This window comes from Hoplias malabaricus, chromosome 7 (genome assembly GCF_029633855.1).
Source record: "Hoplias malabaricus isolate fHopMal1 chromosome 7, fHopMal1.hap1, whole genome shotgun sequence".
Classification (NCBI taxonomy): Eukaryota; Metazoa; Chordata; class Actinopteri; order Characiformes; family Erythrinidae; genus Hoplias; species Hoplias malabaricus.
Window position 1 is genome coordinate 6,602,280 of NC_089806.1, and position 15,814 is coordinate 6,618,093.

Here is a 15,814-nt window from a genome sequence, read left to right on the forward strand (position 1 = left end):
GCTACAAGCTGAACGTTCATCCTCTGAATGAATTTCATACATTTTGTACACAGGGGGCAGCCGGTTTGATTCCTAGGACTGACAGGAAAAATGGTGGTGAGATGAGTAAGTGAGCTGTGCTTTCTCTTCCTCCTACATCCACAGCGGAAAAACCCCTTGAGTAAGGCTCCTTACACCCAGAGACTCCCTGGGGTGCTATGGCTGGCAGCCTGCTGCTCAGGGAGTGGATGTGTGTGTTGGTGTGTGTTCAATACCATACATGGGTTAAATGCAGAGACTCAGTTTCCCCAGTCTGATTAATATAGTAATACTTTTACCTCGTCTGTGTTGAAGTGATGTAGATATTAACCTACTTTGTCTTTGTTGAGGTTATGAAGTGGCCTCCCTCATTGCTGTCCTTAGAAACCAACTGGATGCCACAGCTGTGACAGATGGAGATTAGGTTTGTGAACATTTCCTTCAAGTCTCCACAGTCTGGCTGTCCCTTCATTGCACCGAAGCCTTATTACAGACCACAAACTGAGAAGGGAAATAAAGCCTTGTGTGTTTTCAATGGGGTAATTTAGACTAGTGTAGAACCCACGCAAGACTGCACTCTGAATGATGTGTAGGAGATGCGTGTAAGTCTTCAGCTGAGTTTATTGTGTACAGTCCAGGGAAGGCCTTGACCTCAGCAACAATCGGCAAATTCTGACTTCATTCATGCTTCCGTCTCACGCCTCTGTGTGCAGCAGTGAGAACTAGTGAAAGGAAAAGTATTTGGCTGTAAACATAAAATACATGTAAGAAAGCTACTAAAATGATTTGAATACAGTCTGGCTTATAATAAGTGCCACAAAATACATCCAATAAGACTATTAATAAACATACAATGAAACTACTTTATGTAGCCGCCTTAGCTACTTAGCATTCCACCTTAAAATGGTGCAGTAGTAGCTTTCTGGTGTGTTCTGTACAGTTATGCTTGCACATGCGAACTCTGTATTCTCCCGTAGCATTTAAAGTGCCACAGAAGGTCTTTCTAAATGGCACCTTCTTAATGGAATTTCCATCTTACTATAAATGATGTAGCTCTGTACTTTTGGCACCTAGGCTGTAAAACCACTTAAGGTAGAAATGAAATTCAATTAAAAAGGTGCAATTTAACAAGAACTCTTGGCATTTTAAAAGCTATAGCTACATGTAGCGTTAGCATAGCATCAGGGTTTGTTTTCCTTCTGCTTCTGCTGTATTCTGTGTATAGAGACGGGTGTTATGTTTTAAAGTGGAACGAAACCTGTTAAGGAGAAGTTGTTGAGTGTTTCCTCTTGAAGCAAGACATGATCTGAGATTATAAATAGCTTATGCTGTGTTCCTAGTAAGAAGTAGCACCACATAGCCAACATTAACGCTACTCTGCTGCTGCTCAAACTGATTGACAAGCACGGACATGAACTGGCTGGTGAAGGAAAGGCTTATTTTATTGTGTTTTTAGATAAAAGTGAACAGGTTTTGGTCATTCTTTGGTTGAAACAAACAGGAGTTGAAGTTTCTATCATTCTCTAGTGAGACCTGCATCATCCCAGGAGCTGAGAGTTGCCTACAGTGGCTCTGGTGCTGTAGACCTACTTTCCTGCGCTCATCCACTTATCTGTGTCAGCGTAAGCCTCCTGAGAATCAGAGCACACTGTGAAGCTTGTGCCGTGACAGACTCCCATTCTAATCTCGTTCAGCGTTGGAGGGATGTATTGGCGGCTTGTTCCCTGCCCCCAGGTTGAAGGTGGATGGGGGTTTATCTGTTCTGTAACAGCGTTGACCTGGCTTTAGTGAGCTAACCAAGTCCTGTCTTTGTCCCTGGCATTATGAGAGATTTTACACAGTGCTGGTCAAAAGGGACCTGAGGTTACTCAGTAAACAATTAGCCGTTGATTCAACATTGAAATAACGTAATGACTGCCGTCTAATCAACGTTCTCTTAAGGTTGAAAATGAAAGTTGAAAAGACGTCCAAACACAGACATTGAAAAGACGACTATTAGACGCATTTTGGACGTCCATTGACGTTATTAATTGGTCCCGAAATAAATTACTTGTATAAAACGCGTTTTGGACGTCCACTGACGTTATCGATTGGTCACCACTTAACTAACTTATTAAGATGGATTTTGGACGTCCATCGACGTTTAAAATATGTCCTTGATGGACAGACTACTTTTAGACCTATTTTGAACGTCCAGGGACCTTCCTTGTTTACTGGGTAGGGCTGAACAGTTTGGGAAAACTGACTTTGCAATTTTTCTTACTGATATTCAGATGGTGATTAAATTGATATTAATTTCTATAAATTAAGGTCCAGACCTGTGTTTATAAAAAAAAAGAAGCTCAAAAAATGTGGTGTTAATACTTTACTGTAAATATATAGAGAGACAGATGGTCATTCTGTGGGTTTGGTCATGTAAACAGAAGGGTGTTTGGTAGCCTCGGATTGGTCTAACTCTTATGAACTAATGGAGATAACATCACTGGAATAGAACTGTTGTTCAGGGCAGTATTCTCAGACAATATTTCACACTATAATTTGATTTGAACACACCTTAATGTTTCTAATTGTGTATGTTCTTGGTTATTTTTCCTTGTTGTTGTAGAATGCCTATTTATACGCCTCGGTGCTGCATTATGCTGCATTTGAACCGCTCTGGCACTCATGCTGAAGCACATGACCACCTCCTTCCCCTTCAGTTAACTACATATGGGTGATGTAGGGGCATTACTTGTGAAATCCAAAGCAAAGGAAGTCTTACCCAGCATTGATGGGTTTTGCCAGTGTCTTTCCATGATGCATGCAAACCAGGGAAGATTTAGCTGCTTTTAACAGAGGCTGTTTCTCAGTACAGAGTAGAAGAGCACTCTGGGCCATTGATGGACATCTGGCTGAGTGCACTTTGAGCATAGACACACTAAATGCTTGAGAATGGACTAATATGGTTCTTTAACAAATGCAATGGAAAATGCTACTTTTATAAGATGGTTTGGCCTTAACCTGGAACAGTAAAGATGTTGAAGGAAGACAACCAGGAAGTGTTCCACAATCACAAACTAACAGGATTATCGCTCAGTCCTTTTCCTACTGGAAAGGCTTGCTTTTGAGCTTATCTTGCAAAATATGCTTTGTGGAACACCTTCCAGGTTATTCCACAAACATCAGACAAATGATGAGAGAGAAATGAATTAAATAAATGAGTAGGGCGGCACGGTGGCGCAGCAGGTAGAGTCGCAGTCACACAGCTCCAGGGACCTGAAGGCTGTGGGTTAGAGTCCCACTCCCGGTGACTGTCTGTGAGGAGTGTGGTGTGTTCTCCCTGTGTCTGCGTGGGTTTCCTCCGGGTGACTGTCTGTGAGGAGTGTGGTGTGTTCTCCCTGTGTCTGCGTGGGTTTCCTCCGGGTGACTGTCTGTGAGGAGTGTGGTGTGTTCTCCCTGTGTCTGCGTGGGTTTCCTCCGGGTGACTGTCTGTGAGGAGCGTGATGTGTTCTCCCTGTGTCTGTGTGGGTTTCCTCCGGGTGACTGTCTGTGAGGAGTGTGGTGTGTTCTCCCTGTGTCTGCGTGGGTTTCCTCCGGGTGACTGTCTGTGAGGAGCGTGGTGTGTTCTCCCTGTGTCTGTGTGGGTTTCCTCCGGGTGACTGTCTGTGAGGAGTGGCGTGTTCTCCCCGTGTCCGCGTGGGTTTCCTCCGGGTGCTCTGGTTTCCTCCCATGGTCCAAAAACACACGTTTGTAGGTGGATTGGTGACTCAAAATTGTCTGTGAGTGAATGTGTGAGTGTGTGTTGCCCTGTGAAGGACTGGTGCCCCCTCCAGGGTGTATTCCTGCCTTGCGCCCAATGATTCCAGGTAGGTTCTGGACCCACCGTGACCCTGAACTGGACAAGGATTACAGATAATGAATGAATGAATAAATGAGAAATAAACAAAACAGATGCTCTGCAGGGGATGCCACTGTTTGTAGAAAATCAGTTACTGTAGAACATTTGCATCCTTTTTATCCTGGGTTCTCAGTCTGGTACAAACACATTCACATCATTCCCCAAAAAAACTCTATTATTGACAGCAAAAATGTTTTCAAGTTGCAACACTACTTCACATCATTTGTAGTTCACAGAATGAGCAAACACGACACTCAGTGGGCTACAGTAATTTCATCTGTTTAATGTATAAATGTGCACTAATTAAACACTGTACATGTATATAATAATAATATGATTAATTTAACAAGAGAAGCTGGAACTTGGACTCCGTTCATGGATGTCTCAGATGTCGATGAGACTATTAGAGTCCATTTTGGAGATGCTAGCTCCACATGTAATGAAGCAGGGGAAACACTAGTTCTTTTGATCTGTGTGTGAAATGTTGTAGTTACCAACATTTTGTGTGTAATGAATCATTACTTATTCTGCTCAAGCTAAAAATTTCCACAGATGTCTGAAAAAATACCAAGATTTGTGCCTCTGGGTCGGAAACCCCACCACAGCTCTGTACCTGAAGGTTTTACACCCCTCTAGGAGACATTTGGCATTGAGCATGGTGACCTTAGGCTCATGAGAGGCTGCTCCAGAGTGTCCCGTTTTAATGGCAGTGGAGTTCAGTTGCGTGCACTGGAAAGAAGCATAAACCACTCATAAGAGGTGTCTACCAACAGCTGGACGTACTGTGTGCGTACGTTATGCTGTAATCACACTGTAGACCATTGTAATTTCAATATGTAAATTCACTGGTTTTGTTCAAGCCTAGCCAATCTAATCAGCTTCAAAGACCAAACAAGAGTCACTACACACAGCGCCACATGTACCTCACTGTGCTTTATTGCCCAGGCCCCTAGGGCCTGTGATTGAAAGGGCCTTGGTTTGCCCTGGGTCCTCAGCGGTGGGATGACATTTGCAGCACAGAATCGCTTGAACTTTCCTCCCGCAGATTTTGAACTTTACCGTTTTTAGACTGCATCTCTGATGGCTGTGTACAAGAGGAACTCCTCATACATTAAATGCTCTCAGGAAGGGTAGACCTGTCGTGTGTGTGGACGGTTGCATAATTCCTCCGCTTATGTGGCACTTTGCAGTGTTTTAAATGGCTCTGAGAAACAGTTTGTGCTGATTGACAGTGTTATGTAACTCGAATTGTGAGCATGACTAAGCCAGGTGGAACAGGCTGTACGAAGTACTGCTGCTTCTCACCGTCCGAGAGGCACCGTGCCATTTCTGTAGACAGTTGTTAGGCAACTGTTAGCATGATACATGATTGGCTGTAATGCAGACACCTGCTCTTCCAGTGTTTTGTCCGAAATCATGGGTGTTCATAATGAATTTGCCTGCCTTTTGCTGGCTGCTGTAACAGACCTACAGCAGTTCTGGCAAGATGATGTTGGAATATTGCTGTGAGGATTTAATGGCAGTCACATAAACCTGCGTGAGATCAGGGGCTGATGATGGAGGATTAGTTCTGGATCAGAAACACCTCTCCATCTAATCCCATTAGGAATTGGATGGCGCTCCATGACTCTAACAAAAGCACACCTGTTGGACACCTGTGTCACCAACCAATGATAAATGTTTTAAGATACGCTAGTACGGTTATGTTGCCACGTTATTTTTAAAACTCATCGGGGAGGCTCATGAGTGATGCAACTGTCTTAGCACTGATCTTGTTATCACTAGAGAAAGAGTCTCAGGGATCCCGTCCAAACGCTCTGAGATCAGAAGTCCAAGGGAGCACAGCTGACATCTCTCCCATCACTCAGCGAGATGCTAACAAACATGAGGGTCTGTTAATTAACATAAGAACACCATGCTGTTAGTGTTCTCCTCCATGTGTTTTGAGAAGTCTAATGACGTTGGTTTAATGGCATTTTCAGTGTTAATTTTTTTAACAAATACTATGACCAAAAATATTAATTGTCGACCTATTTTCACAATGAATCTGAATATATGTACATAGTTGTCCAGACTGAGAGAAATATCTGTGGCCTGGTAATTTCATAATGGTTATTCAGAGCTGTAAAAGACTCCCAGACTGTGCTCACAGTTTTTTATTTAAATACTGTAGGTTTCTCACTGTTGAAATAGACTTTGGTTTCACACAAGCCTTGGTGTTTTTAGCTGTTGTTGGCCACAGCCACAAAATACACTGATGGAGTTTTCACTCTTACTTTTTTCTATTTTTCTCAACGTACATGTTCTCCCTTCCCTCTCCCTTATATACATAAAAGTACACAGCGTGGTTCCTAGCCTGCTCTTACCCGATAAAAGTCCATGAAAGTGACACAGTCTAATGAAGCACTGAGAAAACACGACCTGAAATTAATTTAACTAACACATCACCTGAACTCTGTAATATGATCAGAGTCAGCGTCACTGTAAATCAATACAGGAGGTCCTTGGGTTACGTCAGTCCTTGGGTTACGTCAGTCCCGACTTACGATGTTTCGTGGTTACGACACATCTCCCATTTACTGTATAAAGCCTTATTTCGACTTAAGTGGTTTTGTGTCGTAAACGTCGTAACGCGACGTGATACACGGTTACGCGGCTCGGGATAATTAGGGAGGGGTTTACTGTGCTGAACAAGTGTTCAACGTGGACGAGTAAGGCTTGTATATACGTATGTTCCGACTTACACTGAAAATCGGTTTACGACGCGACGTAGGAACGGATCAACGTCGTAAGTCGAGGACCCCCTGTATAAGGTTGTAAAAGAATGATCAAATCATCATGTCATACAAGCTCATGTTGCACATCATTTGTAATACTCTCAGTGTCTTTTTGCCTTATTAGTTCCAATGAAGTAAACCTCGAGGTCAGATAACGGATTCATCCAATCAGCAGTTGGACATGTACTGTCACTTTCAAGTGGAGTCCATAAATAAATGGGTAGTTGTCCCACTTTGTTGCCTTTCCTGATGAAATCTCAAAGAAGAGAAATGAAATGCAAGCTGGCAACCTCAATGCAATCAGTGCACCACCAGACGAGACTCTTTGTATTATATCAGGACAAGCAGCTGTGGATCTTCTCCCACATTGTTCCTGCTCATATCCACCGAACAATACCTGGGCCATTAAAGTCATCAATCTGAATGAGCAAAAGACAAAGCAGGTAAAGAGAACTCTGACTACTAAGATTTAAATGCTTTAAACTAGTGTACATTTCCATCTACAGGTGGGTCACACCGAGGATGAGGACACTCGTTTGTCTTCTTATGGTAACTGTTGAGTAGTGTTAAAAATGAGTATTGTGGTTTGTTTGAAAAAAGAAAACCATAAAATGCAAGTATTAATACAGTACTTTCACGATCTCTATTTCTAAACTATATCTCCCTTTTAGTTTTGGGTACAATATTATCCCCATGCACATGCTTCTGCAGCCCTTTTTCCTGATGGAACTCATAACGAAAGAGCAGCTAATCGAGTCCCATGAGGTGACCAAGTTAGTTGCTTGTCTCTCTGGGATGGAAACTAGTGACAGAGAGCTGATCCTGACTCTTGGATTGTTGAGATGAGGCTGACGTCCTTGTCCTCACAGAGTGACCGCCCTCTCTCTCCTCCCCATCCACTCACAGGGACAAAGTTCAAGAGGCCTGAGGGCATCGGTTCACATTAGTCAGTGTAATTTGAATAAGTTTAAAGGTGTATACATATTCATGACCAATAAGTTATCCGCTTGTAAAGCCATTGACTGAAGAGGTACTTCATTAGGATCCTCAGGCTGAGCTCTGTGTATAAATCAGTGTGAAGAGCAGTTGCTCCACAATGGCTCCTTTTGATCTTTTTGTGTTTGAATAATTACAATAATAATGACAACAATAATAAAATGTATTATCTATAGTTCTCCTTCTTGCTTGTTATAGGATTCCAACAGCTCAGGGTTTTAATTTTAGTGTTTTTCACTTTATAATGTGCCAGTTGTTTTCAGTGGGAGACAAGTCTGGACATGTTTATAAGAGCCGTGCTGTTGTAATCCACACAGAATGTGGACAGGCTTGGTCTTACTGAAATGAACCAGGCCTTCCCTGAAAAAGACGTTCTTTGGATGGCAGCGTGTTGCTCCAAAACTTGTATATATCATTCAGCATTAACGGTACCTTCGCAGATGTGCACGTCGCTCATGTCATGTGCATTAATACCCCTTCATAACTTTATGCATGCTGGCTTTTGATCTGTGCGATTACAACAAACTGGATGGTCCCGCTCCTCTTTAACCCAGAGGACACAGCATCCGTGCTGGAAGAGACTCAGATGAGGGGGTGGGACAATTCCAATTCTCCGAACTTGACGTCAGAAGTGAAGCAGAATCAGAACAGTCCTTCTGATCCCATGGTTTCTGAACACAGAATACTTACTGGATGGTGTTGTTTTACTCAGTTGTGTGGTTTGGTGGGCTCCAGATTCACACATTAATTCACACATGCTCTGAACAAGGGATTTTTTTTTCACTTGTCCTCTTGAACAATATTTTAATTACATATTATTGTATTTCTTTTTTTTTTTTTACCATTATTGAATTGAGTCACTTTCTTGTGAAGCTTTTTGAACTGCGGCCCGTACTAAAGGTGTGCTACGAATAAAATGTATTACCACTAGGGTTGAGCGGTATAACCGTAATACCTTATAATGCGATATTTAAAAATTAGGGCAATATTTCAAAATTATGACGTGGTGCGTCAAATTTTTGCTCTGTGTCTGACTATGGAAAAAGTTTCTGTGCATTTAAGTGAGCCACCGGGAGGGGGCGCTGTGGGAACCCACTGACGGATGATGTCACAGTCTGAAAATGGGTGGGGGAAAAAAACGCAAGCAAGTTTGGGTTAAAAGCGAGAGACAGGAAGCAGAAAACAAACAAAATACCCAGAAGAGCTTTCACTCAACTTTGTGCTGCTCACAGGTATGAGGCTCTATCCTCTAAATGTGCGTGATTTGAGCTGGAATCATCTGATGTGGTCAGAATTATCTAATGCCTGGTAGCGCCAGCCGTGCTTCTAAACACTGTAGGACCGTCTCATTTCCCTTACTTTAAAACGTTTGTGTTTTTTTTTTTTATCTTCAGTCCATGTGTCGTTGTGCACTGTCAGGCTGTGCTGAGCTGAACTGCACAGTACCGAAAACCCTTTGCTTGACTTGTGTTCACAGATGTGAGGCCCCCCCCCAAGTAATAACGCATACTGTGTTAATATTTTGAGATGATTTGAAAAACGTGAATACCCACATCCCTTATTAGCGTTGCTTTTATTACAAATTAAAAAGCAATTTAAAGAACACTAAACTGAAAAAGAAACAATTCTAAGAAGCTTTAAATAAGAAATGAGTTCTATAGTGTGATCATAAATCAGCGACACAGCGTTCATTCCTCCAGGGGTCTCAGTCATACTGTAATTATGGTGATGAATTCCTCAGGTTGGTAGACACCACCGTGATTGCTTGTTCATTGTTGGTTTAATCTCATTTCACTCTTCATTCTGCCTTTTCCTGGAGATCCTTTATCTTCATGCCTGGATTGTCACTCGAGGGACTAAAGGCTTTTCTTAGTAAAAGAGCTGTTATTACGCCACGCGCCACGTTCATCCTTTACTGTGATTAGGGGAATGTTTGTGTAAAGGAGCAGCTGAAGATACTTTTATAGGAGTGCTATTTTCATGCTTGTTACTGTGGCTTTATGTGGATTAGCACTGGATTAACCTTGTATACTTGTTTATTTTGGCTTTTTGAAAGTAATGCCAGCTGTTACCCAACCACGGTTCTGCGTGTGGACAAACTGTGTGTGGTTTGTGTTTATGTGGCTTGCTGGAACAGTGTTCTCCACTGAACCTTGGCTCGGTCCAGCGTCTTCAGTTGCTAAAATGAGCTTTTTCAGGACGGGATCCAGGCACAGTGTAAGGCTGTGGGTGAGTCTCTGAGGGACACAGAGAGCAGATGGTGAATACACATATGGAGGTGGACATAGGTGAACAGTACAATAACACACACATACTAAGACCTAGAGAGGGAGAATCATACACATGGAAACATAGAAATGTCAGCAACGAAACATCAACATAATCACCACTATAAAGAACGAAAGACAAGACGCTGTGTTTGTTGGCGGAGGAGGTTAGGAAAGAGCCGTCAACACGGACAAACGGCACCTGCATCCCACATGAACTATGATGGATCTTGTGGCTTTTCATGACGTAGAATTATAATTATGACAAGAAACTTATTATATTTAAAATAATAATGTAAATAAAGGCACACAGCTCCAGGGACCTGGAGGTTGTGGGTTCGATTCCCGCTCCGGGTGACTGTCTGTGAGGAGTGTGGTGTGTTCTCCCTGTGTCTGCGTGGGTTTCCTCCGGGTGACTGTCTGTGAGGAGTGTGGTGTGTTCTCCCTGTGTCTGCGTGTGTTTCCTCCGGGTGACTGTCTGTGAGGAGTGTGGTGTGTTCTCCGTGTCCGCTTGGGTTTCCTCCGGGTGACTGTCTGTGAGGAGTGTGGTGTGTTCTCTCTGTGTCTGCGTGGGTTTCCTCCGGGTGACTGTCTATGAGGAGTGTGGTGTGTTCTCCCTGTGTCCGCGTGGGTTTCCTCCGGGTGACTGTCTGTGAGGAGTGTGGTGTGTTCTCCCTGTGTCCGCGTGGGTTTCCTCCGGGTGACTGTCTGTGAGGAGTGTGGTGTGTTCTCCCTGTGTCTGCGTGGGTTTCCTCCGGGTGACTGTCTGTGAGGAGTGTGGTGTGTTCTCCCTGTGTCCGCGTGGGTTTCCTCCGGGTGACTGTCTGTGAGGAGTGTGGTGTGTTCTCCCTGTGTCCGCGTGGGTTTCCTCCGGGTGACTGTCTGTGAGGAGTGTGGTGTGTTCTCTCTGTGTCTGCGTGGGTTTCCTCCGGGTGACTGTCTGTGAGGAGTGTGGTGTGTTCTCCCTGTGTCTGCATGGGTTTCCTCCGGGTGCTCCGGTTTCCTCCCACAGTCCAAAAACACACGATGCAGGTGGATTGGCGACTAAAAAGTGTCCGTAGGTGTGAGTGTGTGAGTGAGTGTGTCTGTGTTTCCCTGTGAAGGACTGGTGCCCCCTCCAGGGTGTATTCCCGCCTTGTGCCCAATGATTCCAGGTAGGCTCTGGACCCACCGCGACCCTGAACTGGATAAGGGTTACAGACAATGAATGAATGAATGAATAAACTGTAACATTATGCTACAGAGTATTATTACCGCACTTACCCGGCCTTCAAAAGAGATAATACAGGTTTACGTTTTAAAGACTGAAAAGAAACAAATGTCTAAGGTGTCAGTGGAGCTTCTAGCCAATGAGGATTAACCCTTTGAGACCTACATTAAAAGTATTTTGCGTTTTCACACTATATTTTGCGCTGTGAGGATATTTTTATTGACCAACGCATCAGGTACGACATATATTTTCTTTTACAACATCAGAAAATAAAATACCATTCAATAAACATTTTTATACCCTGTTAGTGAAGATATTGATTAATGACAAGAACCAAATATAGATTTTTATTTATTTATATTTTTAATTTATTTTACAATCTCTTAAAAATACAATTTCTAAACCATTGTATCCTTAAATAAATATGACACAGAATATTACACAAGGCCCTTTGGGGGGTGGGGTGGGGGGGTTCTGAAACCAGCAGCAGATTCACACGCAATGGAGTGTGTGTCGTTGTAACGCACGCTCCGACACATGTTGGACCCAAAAAAATTAAAAAACCCAAACTAACCAGCAAGGTTGGCCTAAGGACACAGAGGTGCTAAACATACACTGATCAGCCATAACATTACGACCACCTCCTTGTTTGTACACTTACTGTCCACACAGGAGAACATTGTTGTTCTACAATTACAGACTGCAGTCCATTTGTTGCTCTGTATACTTACTTTTCACCATTCTTCAAAGGTCAGGACCCCCATTTTAAACACAGTTGTAGAACTCCAGAGTGCTCCTGTGTGGTCAGTGGAGCTGAGAGAATGGACAGTGAGTGTAGAAACAAGGTGGTGGTGGTCATAATGTTATGGCTGATCGGTGTGTGTGTTAGCGCCTGTGAGCCAACTAACAGATGACACACAAGGGAACTGAAGCACATAGCAACATCAACAAACCAGGCACATGACAATAACAGGATGAAAAGCGGGGGCATAATGAAGTACATGACTAGAGCAGAGACAGATCATGATACACGTGTGTGTGTGTGAGAGAGAGAGATGTATCCTGTCTGCTCAGAAGTGCAGGTGTTCACCAGTGATGCTGATTTTTGACACGTCCTTCTGCTGGTGTTATAACACACACTGGCGCTGAGGCCCATGTCGGACTAAGCCTGTGAACACTGTTTTTTTGTCACGTACATGAACTGCGGGCTGTGGACCTGTCTTCTCCAAAGTGATAGAGCTCTGTCCAGTGCCTTTAGGATGAGAGAGAGCGGTGTTTGTGATCCGGAACTGAGTATCTGACCTCAGTACTGTTGATGTGGCACAGTGCCATTAAATCCTCACAGAGATGTTACAAAATCTAATGTAAAGCCTTAGTGTAAAAGAAGAAACAAACTCTTTATTGCTTAATTTCTGAAGAAATACTGGAGGAGCCTTTAATTGGAATTTATACCAGTCCTTAACCTTGTGACATTAAGGGTTCACTTGTGTTTTTAATGCTATTCCAGGCAGTTTGCAGCAGTATGATCACATTACTGTATTTCACAGCCCTGTAAAAGTCCAGGAGCTGCCCCCGGCACTGGTCGGTTTCTCTGCTGTTGATGAATGGAGGTGATGCTGTGTCCTACTGGAGCTTCACTTCCTCAGCTCTGTGGGCTTGCAGCAGCCTATATAGTCATGTTAGACACTATATAAGTGTGTGTGTGTGTGTGTGTCTCTCTCTCTGACTGTCCATCCGACCATGTGCTACAAATCACATGCACACACATACACACCCACACACACAAAAGCTCTTCCCAGAAAGCCACTCTGAGCCTTTAAGAGCGTGTGCTTTGGGGGAGAGACTGGGGCCAGCTGGCAGCAGCTGAGGTGCGTCAGGATCGATTAAGTGCAGGAGGTTTACTCTCAGCGTCTGAGACTCATCACTGAGAGAGAGGCTTCTCAAACTGCAGAGGTCTTTGTTGTGTCCGTATGAATCAGTGTGCATTGATTACTAGCGACATTTGATATCTCTAAGTCTCTGAGATGGACAGATGAAAGCGAGGCTGGAGGGATAGATGTAAGGTACCATTTTTCATTCAGTCTTCATTCTGTGGTGGGTTTGAAGCCTAGCTGCAGTCATTGGGCTTAAGGCAGGAACACACCCGGGACAAGGCACCTGTCAATCACAGGACATCACGCACTCACCCAGTCACTCGCACGTGTGGACAGTGTCACACACTCACCCTGTCACTCACACACCTGTGGACAGTGTCACACACTCACCCAGTCACTCTCACACCTGTGGACAGTGTCACACACACACACACACACACCTGTGGACAGTGTCACACACTCACACACCTGTGGACAGTGTCTCACACTCACACACTCACACACCTGTGGACAGTGTCACACACTCACCCAGTCACTCTCACACCTGTGGACAGTGTCACACACACACACACACACCTGTGGACAGTGTCACACACTCACACACCTGTGGACAGTGTCACACACTCACACACTCACACACCTGTGGACAGTGTCACACACTCACACACCTGTGGACAGTGTCACACACTCACACACCTGTGGACAGTGTCACACGCTCACCCTGTCACTCACACACACACACACCTGTGGACAGTGTCACACACTCACCCTGTCACTCACACCTGTGGACAATGTCACTCACTCACACACCTGTGGACAGTGTCACACACTCACCCTGTCACTCACACACATGTGGACAGTGTCACACACTCACCCTGTCACTCACACACCTGTGGACAGTGTCACACACTCACCCAGTCACTCACACACCTGTGGACAGTGTTACACACTCACACACACCTCTGGACAATTTTCCACACTGTTCTGAACAAACTGAGGGATGTCAGTAATTCACAGTTCAGATGCTGCATTTAAAATCTTAAGTCTGATCTATGCACTAGGCCAGGTTTTAAGCTTAAATCTTTAAAATCAGCTCTGGACATTCTCTCAGAATAGCTCCAGCTGAGGGATGAGACTTGATTAAATTCTAAATCTTTCTCCAACCAACAGGTGATTATCCTCAACTCATCAAATAAAACCCGCCTCGGCCGCAGCTCCATCTGCTGAATGGGTTATCAGGCTTTCACTCGCATGGAAACTAATGCACACAAAGTAGTACTGGTGTGTGTGTGTGTGTGTCTCTGTGTGTGTCTGTGCTAGGAATATATTACAATTTGGGGACCAATTCCTAAGGTAGGTGTAATGGTTAGGGTAAGCTTGGTAAGAAGGCTTGGGGTTGGGGTAACAGGGTTGGGGTTAGATAAGTTGGGGGTAACAGTTAGGGTTGGGGTTAGATAAGTTGGGGGTAACAGTTAGGGTTGGGGTTAGATAAGTTGGGGGTAACAGTTAGGGTTGGGGTTAGATAAGTTGGGGGTAACAGTTAGGGTTGGGGTTAGATAAGTTGGGGGTAACAGTTAGGGTTGGGGTTAGATAAGTTGGGGGTAACAGTTAGGGTTGGGGTTAGATAAGTTGGGGGTAACAGTTAGGGTTGGGGTTAGATAAGTTGGGGGTAACAGTTAGGGTTGGGGTTAGATAAGTTGGGGGTAACAGTTAGGGTTGGGGTTAGATAAGTTGGGGGTAACAGGGTTGGCGTTAGATAAGTTGGGGGTAACAGGGTTGGCGTTAGATAAGTTGGGGGTAACAGTTAGGGTTGGGGTTAGATAAGTTGGGGGTAACAGTTAGGGTTGGGGTTAGATAAGTTGGGGGTAACAGTTAGGGTTGGGGTTAGATAAGTTGGGGGTAACAGTTAGGGTTGGGGTTAGATAAGTTGGGGGTAACAGGGTTGGCGTTAGATAAGTTGGGGGTAACAGGGTTGGCGTTAGATAAGTTGGGGGTAACAGTTAGGGTTGGGGTTAGATAAGTTGGGGGTAACAGGGTTGGCGTTAGATAAGTTGGGGGTAACAGGGTTGGCGTTAGATAAGTTGGGGGTAACAGTTAGGGTTGGGGTTAGATAAGTTGGGGGTAACAGTTAGGGTTGGGGTTAGATAAGTTGGGGGTAACAGTTAGGGTTGGGGTTAGATAAGTTGGGGGTAACAGTTAGGGTTGGGGTTAGATAAGTTGGGGGTAACAGGGTTGGGGTTAGATAAGTTGGGGGTAACAGTTAGGGTTGGGGTTAGATAAGTTGGGGGTAACAGGGTTGGGGTTAGATAAGTTGGGGGTAACAGTTAGGGTTGGGGTTAGATAAGTTGGGGGTAACAGTTAGGGTTGGGGTTAGATAAGTTGGGGGTAACAGTTAGGGTTGGGGTTAGATAAGTTGGGGGTAACAGGGTTGGCGTTAGATAAGTTGGGGGTAACAGTTATGGTTGGGGTTAGATAAGTTGGGGGTAACAGTTAGGGTTGGGGTTAGATAAGTTGGGGGTAACAGTTAGGGTTGGGGTTAGATAAGTTGGGGGTAACAGTTAGGGTTGGGGTTAGATAAGTTGGGGGTAACAGGGTTGGGGTTAGATAAGTTGGGGGTAACAGTTAGGGTTGGGGTTAGATAAGTTGGGGGTAACAGGGTTGGGGTTAGATAAGTTGGGGGTAACAGTTAGGGTTGGGGTTAGATAAGTTGGGGGTAACAGGGTAAGTCTCCACTAAATTAATGGAAATGTAAGCAATGTCCCCACAGTTCAGAAAAACTAATTGTGTGTGTTATT

At 44.3% G+C, this 15,814-nt stretch overlaps 1 protein-coding gene across 2 annotated transcripts in view; it reads left to right on the top strand.

Moving 5' to 3' along the window:
* pkib (protein kinase (cAMP-dependent, catalytic) inhibitor beta) overlaps positions 1-15,814 on the top strand; it is a 45,462-nt gene that overhangs the window by 18,068 nt on the left and 11,580 nt on the right. Inside the window, exons 2-3 of one of the 2 annotated variants that reach the window (XM_066677512.1) lie at positions 54-105; positions 369-442. The exons of the other annotated variant lie outside the window; for it this stretch is intronic. The gene's annotated coding sequence lies outside the window, so the exon portion shown is untranslated. The remainder of the gene's footprint in view (positions 1-53; positions 106-368; positions 443-15,814) is intronic. 2 annotated transcript variants of the gene reach the window in all.